Source organism: Uranotaenia lowii, chromosome 3, assembly GCF_029784155.1.
Source record: "Uranotaenia lowii strain MFRU-FL chromosome 3, ASM2978415v1, whole genome shotgun sequence".
NCBI classification, from domain to species: domain Eukaryota; kingdom Metazoa; phylum Arthropoda; class Insecta; order Diptera; family Culicidae; genus Uranotaenia; species Uranotaenia lowii.
In genome coordinates, this window is record NC_073693.1 from 183,126,716 (window position 1) to 183,143,876 (window position 17,161).

Below are 17,161 nucleotides of genomic sequence, written 5' to 3' on the forward strand. Positions count from 1 at the left end.
AAAACAAGACTCGAAAAAGCCAGAAGTGGCACAAAAACTAGTCCTGAAAAAAGAGAATTCAGTTCTCCAAAAACGACCCTATCGACCCCAGCTTTAATTTGGCTCATTCAATAAGCAACTCACCCAATGGGGCCGTTCTTCTCTGCAGCTATAGTTTTCCGCCGTGGATGGAATGATCGACACGGTAGCGGTGATTTTCCGGCACTGAAAAATCGAGATGATATTGACACAATTTGGGGCAAACATAGGCTGGTTTCACTCGCCCTTGCGTGCTATTTTTCTTTCGTCTTCTTATTCCGTTTTTTTGCGACCGGCACCGTACTGAATGAAAAGGCAATCCACAATATTGTTGCCGATGTTTTACCTTTGATTCCGCTCGGCTAGGCTCTATTGCTCCTAGGGTGGATTGTTATGCGCTCGACATTGCTTTGCCTGCGCGTTGAAAAAACAATTATGTTTATCCCATATGATTGAAGTTGTTCGCACGGTCTCACCTTTCAATCAGCCAACACGATTTATCCTCCTTCCTTGGTGGCTTCTGATCCAGAATGTGGCGGGATGGCGGCTTTCTTGATTCACCAAAAACTGTTGAAAGAGCAATGGCGAATCCAACTGTTCAAGGTGTTCGGTTCTTCCAACGATGTGTTTTGGTTTTTGTTCGTCCTTGTTTATGATGTTCTTTTCCATGTGTGCGTTTGACAGTTATAGTTACACTCTTACTTCTAAACACTCATTCTTTGGTAGTTTTTTGATTCATTCACTACACGCTCAAAATAAAATAGCTAGACAATCTTAATTATAATGCTACAGCCTTTCTGCAACATTGGATCTGGTGACCAAAAAAAAAAGGTTAACCACCTTCAAAGTTTGCTATCCATACTTTTCCAGACATGTTTCCAAAATCTTCCAGACTTTTATGGAAATCAGTTGGCAACTCTACAACTAATTGAACGACTTGCTGGCAGAGAGCAACAATAGCAATAAAAAACCGAAAACGGGCTTGCTGGCAGAAGCAACAATAATAATAAATGCTTTTCTTTTTCGTCCTCGGTCGTCTTCGGCTTGCTGGCAAGAGCAACAATAATAATGAATGCGTTTCTTTTTCGTCATCGGTCGTATGAATGCGATTGCTTGACTAGGTTATTATTTTAGCTTCAAATGACTGGGGATTGAATGACTGGCAAACGACGTGACTGGTCGTTAAGGAAAAGTCAAATGAGTTTGACGGACGTTGAATGATGCCAACCCTGGTTATGACCATTTATGACAACAAAAAACGATCACATCAGCCGTACAAGGTAAACCATTTATTATTTGAATAAATGTATTTTCATTGTCAATTATTTTTCAATTTCCACAGGATTCTACAAAACTCGTCAGCAAGAGATCCCGGAACTGTTTTTTTTTTTAACAAATAAGGTTTAATGACAGTGAACGTGTGCGACGATGTGACGACAGTGACCAAGAGTTAAAATAAATTTTATTTACGACTAGCTGATCCCATACGAACTCCGTTTCGCTTTGAACTTGGAATATGTCATGAACAGCAGCCGAATTCCGGGCACAAAATGTCGTGAAAGAAAAGAAATTATTGAAGACATTTTCAAAATTTTCTTGTCTTGGAATTCCGGTGAATTTAAAGAAGACATTTTTTGACGTTTAAAAAAGAAAACATAATTTTCAATCTCTTCGGATTTTTTTCGTTGCGAAATTTTCTTAGATTGACATTCCGGTCAATTCAAAGAAGACAATTTTTGACGTTTGAAATAGAAAACGAGATTTTTAATTTCTTCGGCATTTTTGCTTCGGAAATTTCAAAAGACATTTCTTTTCAGTGAGGTTTTTGTTAAATTATACGTTAATACCTATTAAAACTTTAAAATAATGGAGCAAATGATTGGATCATATTACTATGTAAAAAAAAGTGGTATAAACGCCTAGAAAAAATCGAACTACTTCGGCATCGTCGTTATTTGAGAGATATTAGTAATCCATTTGATATTTCGGATGGAAATTTCGAAAAACTCTTTCGAATGCCAAAATGTTTGGCTAAGAAGTTTATTAACTTACTGGATCAACAATTGAACGCTATCCCATTAAAGGATGACACTTTCGAATGTACAACTATAACATATTTAATCATATCAACACATCCGATTGTTTACAAACACGTAACTTTCTAGATTCATTTTTCAAAACTTCCAATTATGCCTTCAACACTCAACGATATGTTTTTTTCATATTTAATTGCATGCACGATGAGCAAGATTTGAAGTATTTTATCTAACAATATTGAATATTGCTGTTATAAATAGTTTTCAGTATTACAAATATAATTTTATTCTAATTACCATGCTAAATATCGGGAAACATGGGAGAAACACGGTGCCAACAAAAAGTCGTTTTGAAAAGTCTCACCGAAAACAAACGTCAAAGACGTCTAGCGGTGAATAGGTGAACTATACTTTTTTCTTCTCTTACATTTGGTTTTTTTTTCTTTCTCTTTACTTTTTCGGAATCAGCCAAGAAGAAAAGACATTTTTTTGAAGAGAACGACAATTTTAGAATTTCTTTTCTAGAAGAGATTTTCGGAGATTTTCTTCAAGTACCGGAATTCGGCTGCAGTTCGTATGAAAGTCAATTGCCGAAAATTTCCCAGGTGCACTTCCTAATTCATTGTTAAGAAATAATTGCAAAAATATTAGACGATTATTTTTTCTGTCGTCTGCTACTAAATTTGAAGTTAGGAAACATCTGACCGTGCCAAAAAGTTAAATCCCTTTCGGTGGCCTCTTATACAGTCTTTGATGTCTAAAATTAGTTGCCTTCCCTCAAAACTCCCGTTCGCAAATTTACAAAGCAATCCATTGCATAATAACGTCAATATTGCCTTAAAACAGTGAAAAATTAATTTATATGGACGACCCCTTTTATCGACCCCAAGCAAAATATTTGACATCTGAAATCGATTGCCCGTCCCCGAAAACTACCGTGTGCAAATATTCATTACAATCCGATGTCAAATAACGGCGATATTGCAAAAATATTGAAAAGTTAATATGGACGACCCCCTTTGCCGGCCCCATACACTGAATTTAATACCTGAAATCCATTGCTCGTCCCTCAAAACTCTCGTGTACCAATTTTCATCTAAATCCGATGTATAATAACGACAATATCGCATTGACAATGAATAGTTAATATGGGCGATTCCCTTGGCCGACCCCTGTTTTTAATTTTGATAGGTGAAATCAATTGTTTGTCCCTAATAACTCCTATGTGCAAATTTTCATACCATTCCGATGTATAAAAACGTCATTATCACTAAGATTTTGAAAAGTTGATTTGGACGACCCCTTTTGCCAGCCCCTTACAATGAATTTGATACCTCAAATCGATTGTACGTCATTAAAAACTATCGTGTACCAATTTTCAGCAAAATACGATGCATAATAACGTCAATATCGCAAAAACAGCGAACAGTTAATATGGACGACCCCTTAGGCTGACCCCTTACACACACCATGACACCTGAAATCAATTGCCCAACTCTCAAAACATTCATGTGCAAATTTTCATCACGATCCGACGATAAGTAACGTCAATATCGCGAAAACAATATTTGTCTTGTATGGACGACCCCCTTTAGAAGGGGTCATCCGAAAATCTGAAAACATTTTTCATCAATCCTGGTCCTAATGAGCATCCATGCCAAATTTGAGACCTCTAGCTCTTAAGACGGCTGAGTCTATAGAGGACAAACATACAAACAAACAAACAAACATACAGAAATTGCTTTTTATATATATAGACTAGCTGATCCCATACGAACTCCGTTTCGCATTCAAGTTGGAATTTTTAAGTCGCGAATGCCATAAAGATGGTAAAACGACTATAATCGAAACAAAAAAAAAAAAAAAATTCAAGTTGGAATATGTCATGAGCAGTTTGTATGAAAGTAAATTGCAAGCATTTTCCAGATGCATTTCTGAAGTCATTATTAAGTAATAATTGCAAAAATATTGGACGATCACTTTGTCTGTCGTCTGCTACTAAATTTGAAATCAGGAATCAATTGACCGCGCCAAAAAACCCCTATCGGTGGCCTCTTATACAATCTTTGATATCTGAAATCGATAGCCTTCCCTCAAAACTCCCGTATGCAAATTTTCAAAGCAATCCATTGTATAATAATGTCAATATTGCGAAAAACAGTGGAAAATTAATTTATATGGGCGACCCCTTCCGTCGACCCCTGGTAAAACATTTGACATCTGAAATCGATTGCTCGTCCCTGAAAACTATCGTGTGCGAATTTTGATCCCAATCCGATGTATAATAACGACGATATTGCAAAAATATTGAAAGGTTAATATGGACGACCCCCTTTGCCGGCCCCTTACACTGAATTTAATGCCTGGAATCCATTGCTCGTCTCCCAAAACTTTTGTGTACCAATTTTCGTCTGAATCCGATATATAATAACGACAATATTGCATGAACAGTGAATAGTTAATATGGACGACCCCTGATTTTAGTTTGGATAAGTGAAATCAGTTGTTTATCTCTAATAACTCCTATGTGCAAATTCTCATCCCAATCCGATGTATAAAAACGTCAATATCACTAAGATACTGAAAATTTAATATGGACGACCCCTTTTGCCGGCCCCTTACACTAAATTTGATACCTCAAATCGATTGCACCTCACTCAAAACTCTCGTGAACCAATTTTCATCTGAATACGATGTATAATAACGTCAATGTCGCAAAAACAGCGAGCAGTTTATATGGACGACCCCTTTGACCGACCCCTTACACAAAATTTGACACCTAGAATCGATTGCTCGTCTTTCAAAACATTCATGTGCAAATTTTCAACACGATCCGACGAAAAGTAACGTCAATATCGCGAAAACAATATTTGTCTTCTATGGACGACCCCCTTCAAAAGGGGTCATCCGAAAATCTAAAAACATTTTTCATCCTTCCTGGTCCTAATGAGCATCCATGCCAAATTTCAGACCTCTAGCTCTTAAGACGGCTGAGTCTATAGAGGACAAACAAACAAACAAACAAACAAACAAACAAACAAACAAACATACAGAAATTGCTTTTTATATATATAGATTTATATTTTTTTTATATATATACGTTACACCGTTCCCACCGGCTCCCATACATAACCGTTACATCATTCCCACGGGCTCCCATACATGGCTGAGGAACGGAAGCTCACCATGCGCTGGACATTCCAATGGTCTGGCGTATCATGTGTCCAACACGTCGCCACATGCGCAGAGGGCAAATCGGACGACGACGACTACCTGGATGATGGCCTACGTGACGAACGGAATTGCTGACCCGGCGTTTCCAGATAGGTGTCGTTAGGTTGTTAGTTAGGAGACAGGTAGAATAAGTTTAGTTTTAGTTTGATCTTTGAGTGAACGCGTCGTGGTTAAAATAAATAAACCTTTTTAAAAAGTGTAAATGCTAAGTGTTAGCATAACTGGCGCAGTCTACGGAAGTGAGTGAAGAAAGTGCGTTTAGCAAAGTTTAGTGCAAACAACTGAAGTACCGCGAAAGCACCGGTGAGGGAAAATCATACGGTTTGAGTACAGCAGAGCGAAGACGACCCGACCCACTTGCAACGAACCAACCAACCAACCCGACGCACGAACCATCTCTAGAACTCCAGGAGGATGCTGATAATCCTGCTGTAAGTAATAATTTTTATTTATTTCTATTAGTGAAAAAGTGATTAACAAAAAGCAACAAACCGTTGCCAACGAAAAAGCCTAAGAGCATAATCAATTCTCATTCTGTTTAAACGACGACGAATATTATTGCTACTTCACGGTAGCGTGAAAAAAAGGCAACAACCCGTTGCTCTCGAAAAGCGAAATAATTAAATCTCATCCCGCATAAACAACGAGGAATATTAGTGGTTCTCCCCGGTAGCGTAGAGAGAAAAAAAAAAAGGCAACTACCCGTGGCTCGCGGAAAGTGCAGCATAAGAATAACACAAGCAAACATTATTTTTCCGTTCTGTTTGAACGGCGACATATTATAGCTCCAGCAGCGTCGCGCATCTTAAATTAAATCCCACAAATTACTGTGAATTTTTTCAACAATTTCCCACTTTAAGTGACATTTTTTTTTGTGACTTCATTTAACAGTTTAGAAAAATGGCACAAGAAATTACCCCAGAGCAATTGGTCGCTCAGGTAGCTAGTTTGACTGAAAACCAGAACCGTTTATTAGAGACAATTGAAAACCTCCAAAGACGAGTTATGGACCCCTTCCAGAGTTTCAAAATTCCGGATCAAATCAAAATCATCCCAGAATTCAACGGAAATAAGAAACAAACGCTTGCTTGGATTGAAGATACCGAGCAAACGTTAGAACTTTTTGCTGAATACGAGCTTGAACCGTGCTATCAACAAATAATGCGTGTCATAAGGTCCAAAATAGTAGGCGAAGCAAGAGATGTTCTCTTAGCTTCGGGAAATCCTAAAGAATGGACTGACATCAAAGAAATTCTGTTGAATGCATTTGGCGACAAAAGGGACATAACATCCCACATACAATCCCTGTTTTACATAAAGCAGGGAAACAAGCCGATTGCCGAATATTTTCAAAAGATAAAAACAATTGACACCGCAATTAAATCAGCGGCAGCTCAAATGGACGATTATAGAGGGTCCATGGAAGCGGTTAATAAGCTAATCAGCCTTATGACGCTTACTAGATACATTGATGGCCTAAACGGTGAGAACTTAACAATGTACGTTAGAAGCTACAGGCCAAAGTCTCTTGAAGAAGCACACGAAATAACGGTGCAACATTCCAATGCCTTCTTCCGCCAAAAAATGGAAAACAGGCAAACTTTTGCAAACAAAAATTTTCAAATAAGTTACAGAAAAACGATTTTCCAAATAATCACGCATAACCGGTTTATCACAAACCGAATTCTGGAAAATTTAAGAAACCCTATAATGACGAAGATGTCTCGATGAGGACACAGGCATCGAGAACACAACTTCACAATCACGAAACAAAAAAATATCAAAAAGTTGAAGATCCTGATAACGGACCCAAAGACCGCAATCTCCAAATAGACACGTCTATCATCAACTCAGATGAAGACGACTATTTCCAGGGGGACGAAATAAATTTTCAAATAGCCGAACGGGCAAAGGAAAAGGATTGAATAATTTCATTCCATACATATAACAATAAATACTACTAAAGGAGAAATGAAATTTCTGATAGACACTGGAACAAACAAAAACTACATTTCTCCGGATCATGTAAACATCGGAAACGCTGAAAATGAAAAAGACCTCAAAGTTACTAATATTAACGGAACCTTTAACATTAACAAATCCGTTTCGTTCGACCCATTTTCTATTAACAAAAAAATAAAATTCTATGTCTTCAAATTTCATCATTTTTTCGATGGACTCATTGGCTACGAGTCATTGAGGGATTTGAAAGTCCAATTAGACATTGGAAAAAACAAAATTAGGATTGGACGCAAAACAATTGAATTAAAGAAAAGGTTTCCGGAAAAACAAATTATTAACTTAAATGAACAGGAGTTTCAAATCACAAAAATAAAAACTGTCAATGAAGGAGACTTCATCGTCAGTGAAGAGAAAGTTTTGGGAAAATTCTCAATTTTACCGGGAATTTAACAAAGTAACAATAAAACTGCTTTTGTGATGACTAGAAATCACAACAAATGCAGCTTAGAAATAAACACAACAGAAATGGAATTTGATGACGATGAATATTTTGAAATAAACCATCCAAGGTTCAATACGAGAAATGAATTAAAAATATCGGATTCTTTACTTAATAGCGAAGAAAAATCGGCTATTCAAAAAATACTCAGAGAAAACTCTGAAATATTATATTTTGAAGATGATAAAGACGGGATCATTCAAGAGTCTATCTCGCCTTATACATCACCGGTTTGGGTGGTACCGAAAAAACCTGATGCTTCTGGTGTCAAAAAGTTTAGATAAGTCATTGACTATCGTAAACTGAATGACAAAACAATTTCCGATAGATATCCCATCCCGGATATCACGGAAATCTTAGACAAATTAGGTAGAGCAACTTATTTTTCTACCGTTGATTTAGTTTCTGGATTTCATCAAATCCAGCTCGATAGTAAGGACATCGGGAAAACCGCTTTCTCTGTAAGCTCAGGGAAATACGAGTTTACTCGCATGCCTTTCGGTTTAAAGAACACACCAGCGACCTTCCAAAGGGTTATGGATGCAGTTCTTAGAGAACTGATTGGAAAATGCTGTCTCGTATACATGGATGACATTATTATCTTTTCAAGCTCATTTCAAGAACACGTAAAAGATATACAAAAGGTCTTCAAGAAACTACGAGAAGCATGCCTAAAAATCCAACCAGACAAATGCTACTTCTTTAGAAGAGAAGTACAATTTCTTGGACACACCGTTACAAAAGACGGCGTGAAACCGAATTCAGACAAAATTGATATTATCAAAAGTTGGCCAGTTCCGAAGAACGAAAAAGAGCTTAAGCAATTTCTCGGCACTATCGGATACTACAGGCGTTTTATTAAAGACTTCGCCAAAATGGTGAAACCTTTAACGAAATGGTTAAGAAAAGATACAGAGTTTGTATTTGAGAAAGAAACAATTCAAACTTTCGAAAAATGCAAATCTCTTTTAACAATGGACTCAATCCTTGCGTATCCCGATTTCGAAAAAGAATTCATTCTCACTACAGACGCTAGTGACTTCGCGATCGGAGCTGTTCTTTCACAGGGTAAAATAGGCACAGACCGTCCTATAGCTTACGCTTCCAAGACTCTGAGCAAAACTGAAGAAAACTATTGCACCACTGAAAAAGAACTGTTAGCAATAGCAATAGCAATAGCTAACTGTTAGCAATAGTTTGGGCAGTCAAACATTTCCGTCCATACTTGTACGGAAGAAAATTCAAATTAATTACGGACCATCAACCACTGATCTATTCCATGAGCAGTGCAAATCAAAAAATTATCAGATGGAAAATGAACCTTAACGAATTCGACTTCGAACCAATTTATAAACCGGGAAGAGAAAACGTTGTGGCAGACGCGCTCTCTAGATTAAAACCCACAGAATTAAATGCCATCGAACAAGACGAAACAATCAGCGACGACATGACAGCACACTCAGCTGACACCAGCGATGACCATTACATCTGGATGACGGAAATACCATTAAATCAATTTCGAAACCAACTAATATTCAAAATCTCTGACTTAGACATGAACACACAGTATGAAGTTTTCCCAAAATATCACCGATTTACAATTTCAAGACCCGAGTACAACGAACAAAATTTGGTTCAAATATTTTAAGAAAAGCTGAAACCCAGCGGCATTAATTGTATCTACTGTCCGATACAAATAACACAATTAATACAAGAAACGTATCGTAAACACTTTTCTCATAACAAAATTTTCAAGATTTATATTTCACAGGTTCTCTTGCAAGACGTGAGGCTACCACAGGAACAAGATAAGATAGTACGGGAGGTCCACGAGTACGCACACAGAGGGATCAAAGAAAATAAACATCTAATACTGTTGGATTATTTTTTTCCGGAAATAGACAAAAAACTTAAAGTTTTTATAGGTAACTGTCCTATCTGCAAGAAATGCAAATATGACAGAAAACCTCCAAAATTGATTCAAAAAACAAACGACGCACAACAACCTTTCGAAAAAGTCCATATTGATATTTTCTTCATCAAACAGAAGAAAATGTTAACAATAATGGACGCGTTTTCAAAATTTGCAAACGTGATCGCTCTTGAAACAAGAACAATCGTTGATCTCAAGAGAGCAATCACGGAGCATATCCGAGTTTTTGGCAGACCAGAGATAATTGTATGCGACCAAGAACCCGCGTTCATATCAATAGACTTTATCGGTTTTCTTCAAAATTTAAATATCGAAATTCATCACGCTAGCTCAAGTAATTCAAATGGAATGGTGGAACGATTTCATTCCACACTTATCGAACTTTACAGAACTCTCGACTCTAAATACAAAGAATTAGAATTTGGCGATAAAATGAATGTTTTAGTTGACATTTATAATAATACAATACATTCCGCCATAGGGTACAAACCAAGACAAATAATCTTCAATTACCAAAACAAGACCGATACAGAAGAAATTTTGCAAAATTTTGACAAAATACATTCAGCCATTCTGGTAATGATGCAGAAAAGAAGACAACAGGTTGAAAAGGATAACAAAACTAGATCATTACCAAAAGATTTACAACCCGACCAGAATGTTTATGTGAAAGTGAAACAGAGAATTACAAAAGACAAAGAACCGTTCAAAACAGCCAAAATAAAAGAAAACAACGAACTTACTTTTAAGGACTCATTCGGTATAAAAATTCATAAAAACAGAATTAAGGAATGAATTCTTTTGGCTCATTACAGATTTATCCACTTGACGAAAGCGACGACCTATCACGACGTCTCAACACAAAACGGACTGTTAATGATAAATATGGACAATGTTCGGATAAGAATAGGTTATGACAGAATAATACACAAAATAAACCTCGACGAAATCAGACAAAACATAGACTATATAGAAAAATTAGCAAACAAACTTAACATATCAAACCATTTAGAACAAACTCTACACTTCAAAATAAAGAAAGCACACGAGAAACTTACTAGTTTCTATCCAAAAAGAACTAAAAGAGGTCAAGTAAACGCAATAGGGAAAGTTATTAAGTTTATAGCAGGTAATCCAGACGATGAAGATCTAGAATTAATAAACCAAAACCTTGAGACTATAGAAACTAGTAATAACAGAATAGTAGATAACCAAATTTAACAGATTAAAATTAACAATCTGCTGCAATCAACCGTGTTTAAAGTATCCAAAACGCTCAAATCAATTAAAGAACAGATAGAACTTCAAGATTTAAACTTCAAGAAGAACTTTGAGATGATTAATTTAATTCTTAACCTTGATATTCTAATAAAAATACTAGAAGACTTAGAAGATCAAATAGCCTTTTCGAAATCAAATCAATTGAACAAAAATATTCTTGGAGTTGAGGAGAGGGAATATATTTATAAAAATTTAGTACAACAACAATTCCAAATCAAGTACGAAGAGGAAATTTAAAAATTTGTCAAGGCAATAGCTTCATTGCAAAACAATCACATAATAATCATTGTTAAAATTCCCATAGTAGAGCAGAAAGAATACACGCTGATGCAGCTGGAACCTATCAACATCAACGGAAGCCAAATCACCACAGACATCTGATATTTAGCCATACACCAACAGACGTTCTTCGTACAAAAAGAAAGATGTTCTATCTGCGATAACACATATCCTGTCAACGACGAATGCATCTCCAAAATACTTACAAATCAAAAAGCCAAATGTCCCATGTCCAAGCAACCAGACCAACCAATCATCAAAGAGATAAATGCAGGGACAATATTGATCAACAGTCACAAAAGGGTCAACGTACTAGATTCATGCGGAGATTCCCGAATCATATCAACACCCGTTATAATCGAAACAGGTAACTGCACGGTTACAGTGCAGAATCTCACATTCAAGAATACTTTTGGAACAGCACAGAAACATGAGTATCTTACACCAATATTTGGGAAAGAGATTGAAATTGTCAAACAGAACCTGAATCTGGAAGAATTACGCCAGATGAACATGGACAACCTAGTTAAAATACTTTCGGATTGGTCATACAACTCTAACTCATTCAAGCTTTCGGACAACTGGAACATCTATATGCAACACCTGTAACGAACCTTTAACTGTTAAGCATTTGATTGGAGAATGTCGTATGTATGACCAGGAAAGAAAAACTAACGGCATCAGTCACGACGTTTCCTCTGCCTTGAATCCAAGCAATGAAAAAAAGTTGTTAGATTTTTTAAAAAGTGCTAATTTATTAAGAAAACTGTAATTTAGTGTATTTGTGTATGTATTTGTATTTTTTTTTCTCTCAGAGGACGAAGGACTAGCATTAGTTAAAATCCTCTATAATAAACTATTAATAATAATAATAAAATACAGAATCTCAAACTATACACGACAAGCTCCCAAAGCATCGGAGGAATAGCATCCATCATCCTGTTACCAATAATTATATTTTGTATTCACAGAATTAAGACCAGATCGACTGAGCATCAACCCGCACAAGGAAAGGAGAATTGTTCTCTACGATTTTTCTTTCTTTTAGACTCATCAAATGAGACGGAAAGCAAGGACCGAGGCTCAACATCAAGATTCACAACGAAGACATTCTTCCCAGTAGCAGGAATCGCATCGCAGCATCAGAAGTCAAACGAGGACGCTTGACACTTAAGGGGGGAGCCGTTACACCGTTCCCACCGGCTCCCATACATAACCGTTACATCATTCCCACGGGCTCCCATACATGGCTAAGGAACGGAAGCTCACCATGCGCTGGACATTCCAATGGTCTGGCGTATCATGTGTCCAACACGTCGCCACATCAGGGTGGCCACCCATTCGGGAAAAACGGGAAAAGCGGGAAAAAGACGGGATTTGAAATCCAACGTGAAAAAAGCGGGAAAAAGCCGGGATTTTTTTTTCTAAAAGTCGGGAATTTTTGGCTCAGTGAAAGTCTGTTCAAAAAGTTTAGTCGAAATAGGTCGAAACAAGTGGAAATGGATTGACAGTTGATCACCAGTCTCTTTCCAATTGACTTCAACAGATTTCTACCAAGTCGAAACGAATCCTCCTGCCGAGCTGGATCGGTTTCGATTAGATAGAACTTGCTTCATGGAACAACGACCTGACTAGTTTCGACCAAAACATTGGCTCATTGAACAAACCAGTTGACAAAAACCATGTTGATACCGATTTAACGAAGTATTCGCGATTTCGAAGCTAATTTTTGACAAATCGTGTTCGTGCAAAAAATGTAAACAAACAGGTGGAAATACTAGCTTGTAACAAATCATTACTTTTCCTGATTTGGTTAAGATTTTCAAAAAATGATGGTTAAAGTAGAAGATTCAGAGATTATTGTGAGCTAAAGGAAATAATGTGTATGTGCCGTGAAGCATTGCAAATCTACAACAAAAAAGGTCAATTTTTTAGCTGATTATTTCACATATTTTTGAATGAAAACCTAAGCCAAATGCACATTTTCCATTGCAGTTTGTTAAAAGAGAATTCAATTAACATTCCTTTAAAATTTAGGAAAGACCCAACAATTGGTAAGCTAGAAATTTTTATTCTTAAAAACATAAATTTTTGCTATTTTCTTTACGCGGTAACGCGAGAAAGAGAAGACTAGAATATCGTTCTGATTTTAGTTTTTGCAGCGAAGTGAAGAAAATCATTCAGAATTTTTCATTCATTACGCGAATGTGGTTTCTTCACCATCAACCATCGCACTCGTACAGCAATACGGATTTGACGTTTGAGTTGAAGATTCGGATTTTCTTTCGTAGAGAGATCTTTCGATTAGGGGGAGAATCTGAAAGAACCTATAGCGAAACGGAAGCGAGAGGCAGAAAAGGAGGCTAAGAAACTGGAAGCGAAAAAAATGAAGGTGCTTTCCGACGCTCAGAGAGAGGCAAGCTTGATGGACGAAAAAATTAAAATACTCAAAAATATCTGAGATACAAATAAAATTGAAAAATGATAATCAAACATTTTAATTGATAAACCCTTTGATGAGTGACATATTTTTAATAATTAAAAAAAACCCTGCGTATCAATCTAATGATTTGTAAGTTAATTAGTAAACATAACTTAAACAAAAACCATTTAAAGATCATTTATCACTAAAAGAAAGCTTAATAGATTTTCGTTTATATGGTTTCAAAAGTGAATTTTCGGAATTTTGTTTGGTTTTCTGTTGTATAAAACCGGGAATTTCGTGAGACTATGCGGGAAAAAGACGGGAAAAATGCGGGAAATCAAAAATAGATTTTGAGTGGCCACCCTGCGCCACATGCGCAGAGGGCAAATCGGACGACGACGACTACCTGGATGATGGGCTACGTATATCTTTATTTGAAACAGCTCATACCTTTGAGTTTTAAGGAGCCAAACTCGTTTTGTGTTTATAACAATTGATTACTTAGGTCTAGCACTTTTTGTTCAAGAGGAGAAAAAGATAGAAAGGGAAATAAGAAATTAAAAAAATTATAGACGGAGATCGATAGCTTTTAGAAAAAGATAAATTTCGAACATGTAGTCCAAATCTAACACAGCTAACACATCCCTCCCACCCTCGGTTTCCTTCGGGCCCGAAGGGAGTCTATAAAATTCGTTCTAGCGACAAGATGGACCTCGCACGACCAAACAATATGCTCGATGTCATGCACCCAAAATAATTTGAAAATTATTTCTACGGTATTTTTCACGTAGACTGAGCTTTTGATGCATCCAATCGATTCTACGTGAATTCGGAGTAAGTAATTTTTTTCCTCATGAATTTCACGTAAATTATAACTGAATGGCTTCTGAAATCAATTGTGCAATTTTCTCAAACGTTTGGTTGTAGATTCTTATAAGAAAAAGAGCTGGCATCAATCAGTTTGTTGAGCTTTGTTTAAGTTGCAAAAATTGGGTTGGACGTTTTTTCCGTGATTTCGTGGTTTTTTTCGGAACCTTATCAACGCACTGATGCTGAAGTTTTTACGCTCGTGTAAATCGAAAGGATAGGGTAAGTCTATGAAAAAAAATTTGATCCCTGCTGACAGAAAATATAGTTTCCCCTCAGGTCGAAAAGTGCTACGATAAGAGTAGTTCCGGCACATCGAGAAGGAAGAGCGTGTGTGCTGGAACGAATGCCAGAGGGTATTATGGACACATCGTAAATGGTGAGTTATTTATCATTTCTGAATTTTGTAGTTATTATTGAAATAAGTTTTTTTTTCAGGATTTTGGAAACCAAAATTAACTAGGCAGCAAGAGCCGGAAATCAAATTGATTTTAAAAAGTGCAGTTGAAAGAAGTGCAGTGTTTTGTTTTGAAGAATACAGTGAAAATAAATTAAATTGAAGAAAACTTATATTTCTTTTATAAGAATCATCAGAGAAAAAAGCTTCTACTAAATCAACCCCAATTTCATTTCCAAACAAAAATTATTTTATGTATTCTTCATCTTCACATCGTATCGAACTCACTTGAAATTCACGTCAATTGTAGCTGAATTTCATAAAGTACGAATTCTTATTGTTTACCTGGTATATTGGTCGGAACTACGTGAAAATCAATTGGATAAAAATTATGTAGTTTTTCACGTAGCCACGACGTGCGGATTATTTTGGGTGTGGTAACATAAAATTTAAATTGTTTTCATTTTTATTTACCGTAATTGAAAACGAATAAAAATAACAGGAAAGATCAAAATATCATTCGCATACTAAACACATTTCTCGCAGCTTTCATCATCACATTGCGTTGAACTCACTAAATATTCACGTAAGTTGTACGTGATGTTCACTATGCGAAAATTCCTATTAGGGAAGCGTTTACTTATTTTATTCGTACAATTTACGTGAAAATCAATTGGATAAAAATTATGTAGTTTTTCACGTAGCAGCTACGTGCAGTTTATTTTGGGTGAACCTTAGTAGGCCCTTCTTATCAATGTGGGTACAAAGAATGTGATGAACAAACACGCACACTATTACAGAATTCGTTATTCAAAATGTAAAAAGGTTAACAAAACCTACACAGTAAACGAAAATTACCGAGTTCGGTAATTTTTTTTACCGAAATCCTAACATGTGTAAATCGTTAAACTGTTCGGTATTTTTTTCGGTAAAAAATAAACGAACATCGGTAAATCGATTCTTCATTTACCGATGTTCGTTTATTTTTTACCGAACAGTTTAACGATTTACACATGTTAGGATTTCGGTAAAAAAAATTACCGAACTCGGTAATTTTCGTTTACTGTGTACGTCACTTGCCAGGATGTCTATGTATCCTAGACGACAATCGTAAACAGCAGTTGGCAATGATTTTTTTCTCTAGTTTTCGTTTGGTTCGTTGGTTGTTTGTATGACAATGCAACTGACGTCACGAATTGTCATGGATACAATATTTACATAAAAAAAACTTTTACTAATACTTAGCACGAGATTTCCATCGCCACCTGAAATATGTATACAGGTTGCCTTCTTATCACTTATACGCAAGGAATATTTAACACTAAACGTACCGGAGGCGGTCAAATGACGGTTTTTTAACTTTAAACGATGATTACGCCTTATATAATTGTTTTTTCGCAAATTTAACGACAGGACTATTTTTGTTTTTGAAATGCAAGTATTTTTGCGCTTTTAAATTTTTTTTAAGTGTTACGGTTTTCGAATAACGTATGTGGTATACCTATTCATACCGCGAGCGGTCAAATGACGGCAAACACCGTTTTCGCTAAAACTCCCTTGTTTCTCAACCGATTTCTATCAAATTTAAAGTTTTGAATAGCTTATAATTCGACTCAAATATGTTTCATAGACAATTTTCATCTACAATCAATAACTTTAAAGTTATTTACAGTACAAGAAAAATTTTATGAAAAAACATGCTTCAGGAAAAGGGTTGTAAATCAACTATTAAGTGCTCGAAAAAAATTTCAATTAGTGCCTGAGAAAGCTGAAGTTAGAAGCTATATGTTGCACATATGGAAATTTTTTTTGAAAATTTTCTAAGATCATGGCCACAAAAAATGTAAAAAAGTTGTGTAAAACCCGTACTTTTCAATCAATCGACCGCCAAAGCTGTTCCTGTTACAGTAGAAAATTTTGAAAAAGTGAATTGAAAAGTAGACGTAATTTGTCACATTTTGGCATCTTTAGATTTTTTGAAATACGAAGTACATAATTTATGACGACTTTTCAAAGGTAGCTGTTTTTCGAACTTTTTATCATTTTGGATTTTCTAAGACAATTCCTACACCTAAGCTCAGATTTGCACTGGATTTTGAGTACGTTAACGTAAGGTTTAAGCAATAAAACTATATGCAAAAGAAAGCTTATTTCATACCGGTTCTAGTGGTGTAAATGCATTGGCGGTGCAATGCTTGGCAAAAATATGATAAATAAAACAGTGAACTAG

General features: G+C 36.1%; 1 protein-coding gene across 2 annotated transcripts in view; it reads right to left on the bottom strand.

Annotated features, from left to right (window-relative positions):
* Positions 1-17,161, bottom strand: part of LOC129757502 (MATH and LRR domain-containing protein PFE0570w) — an 84,076-nt gene that overhangs the window by 54,566 nt on the left and 12,349 nt on the right. The window lies entirely within an intron of this gene.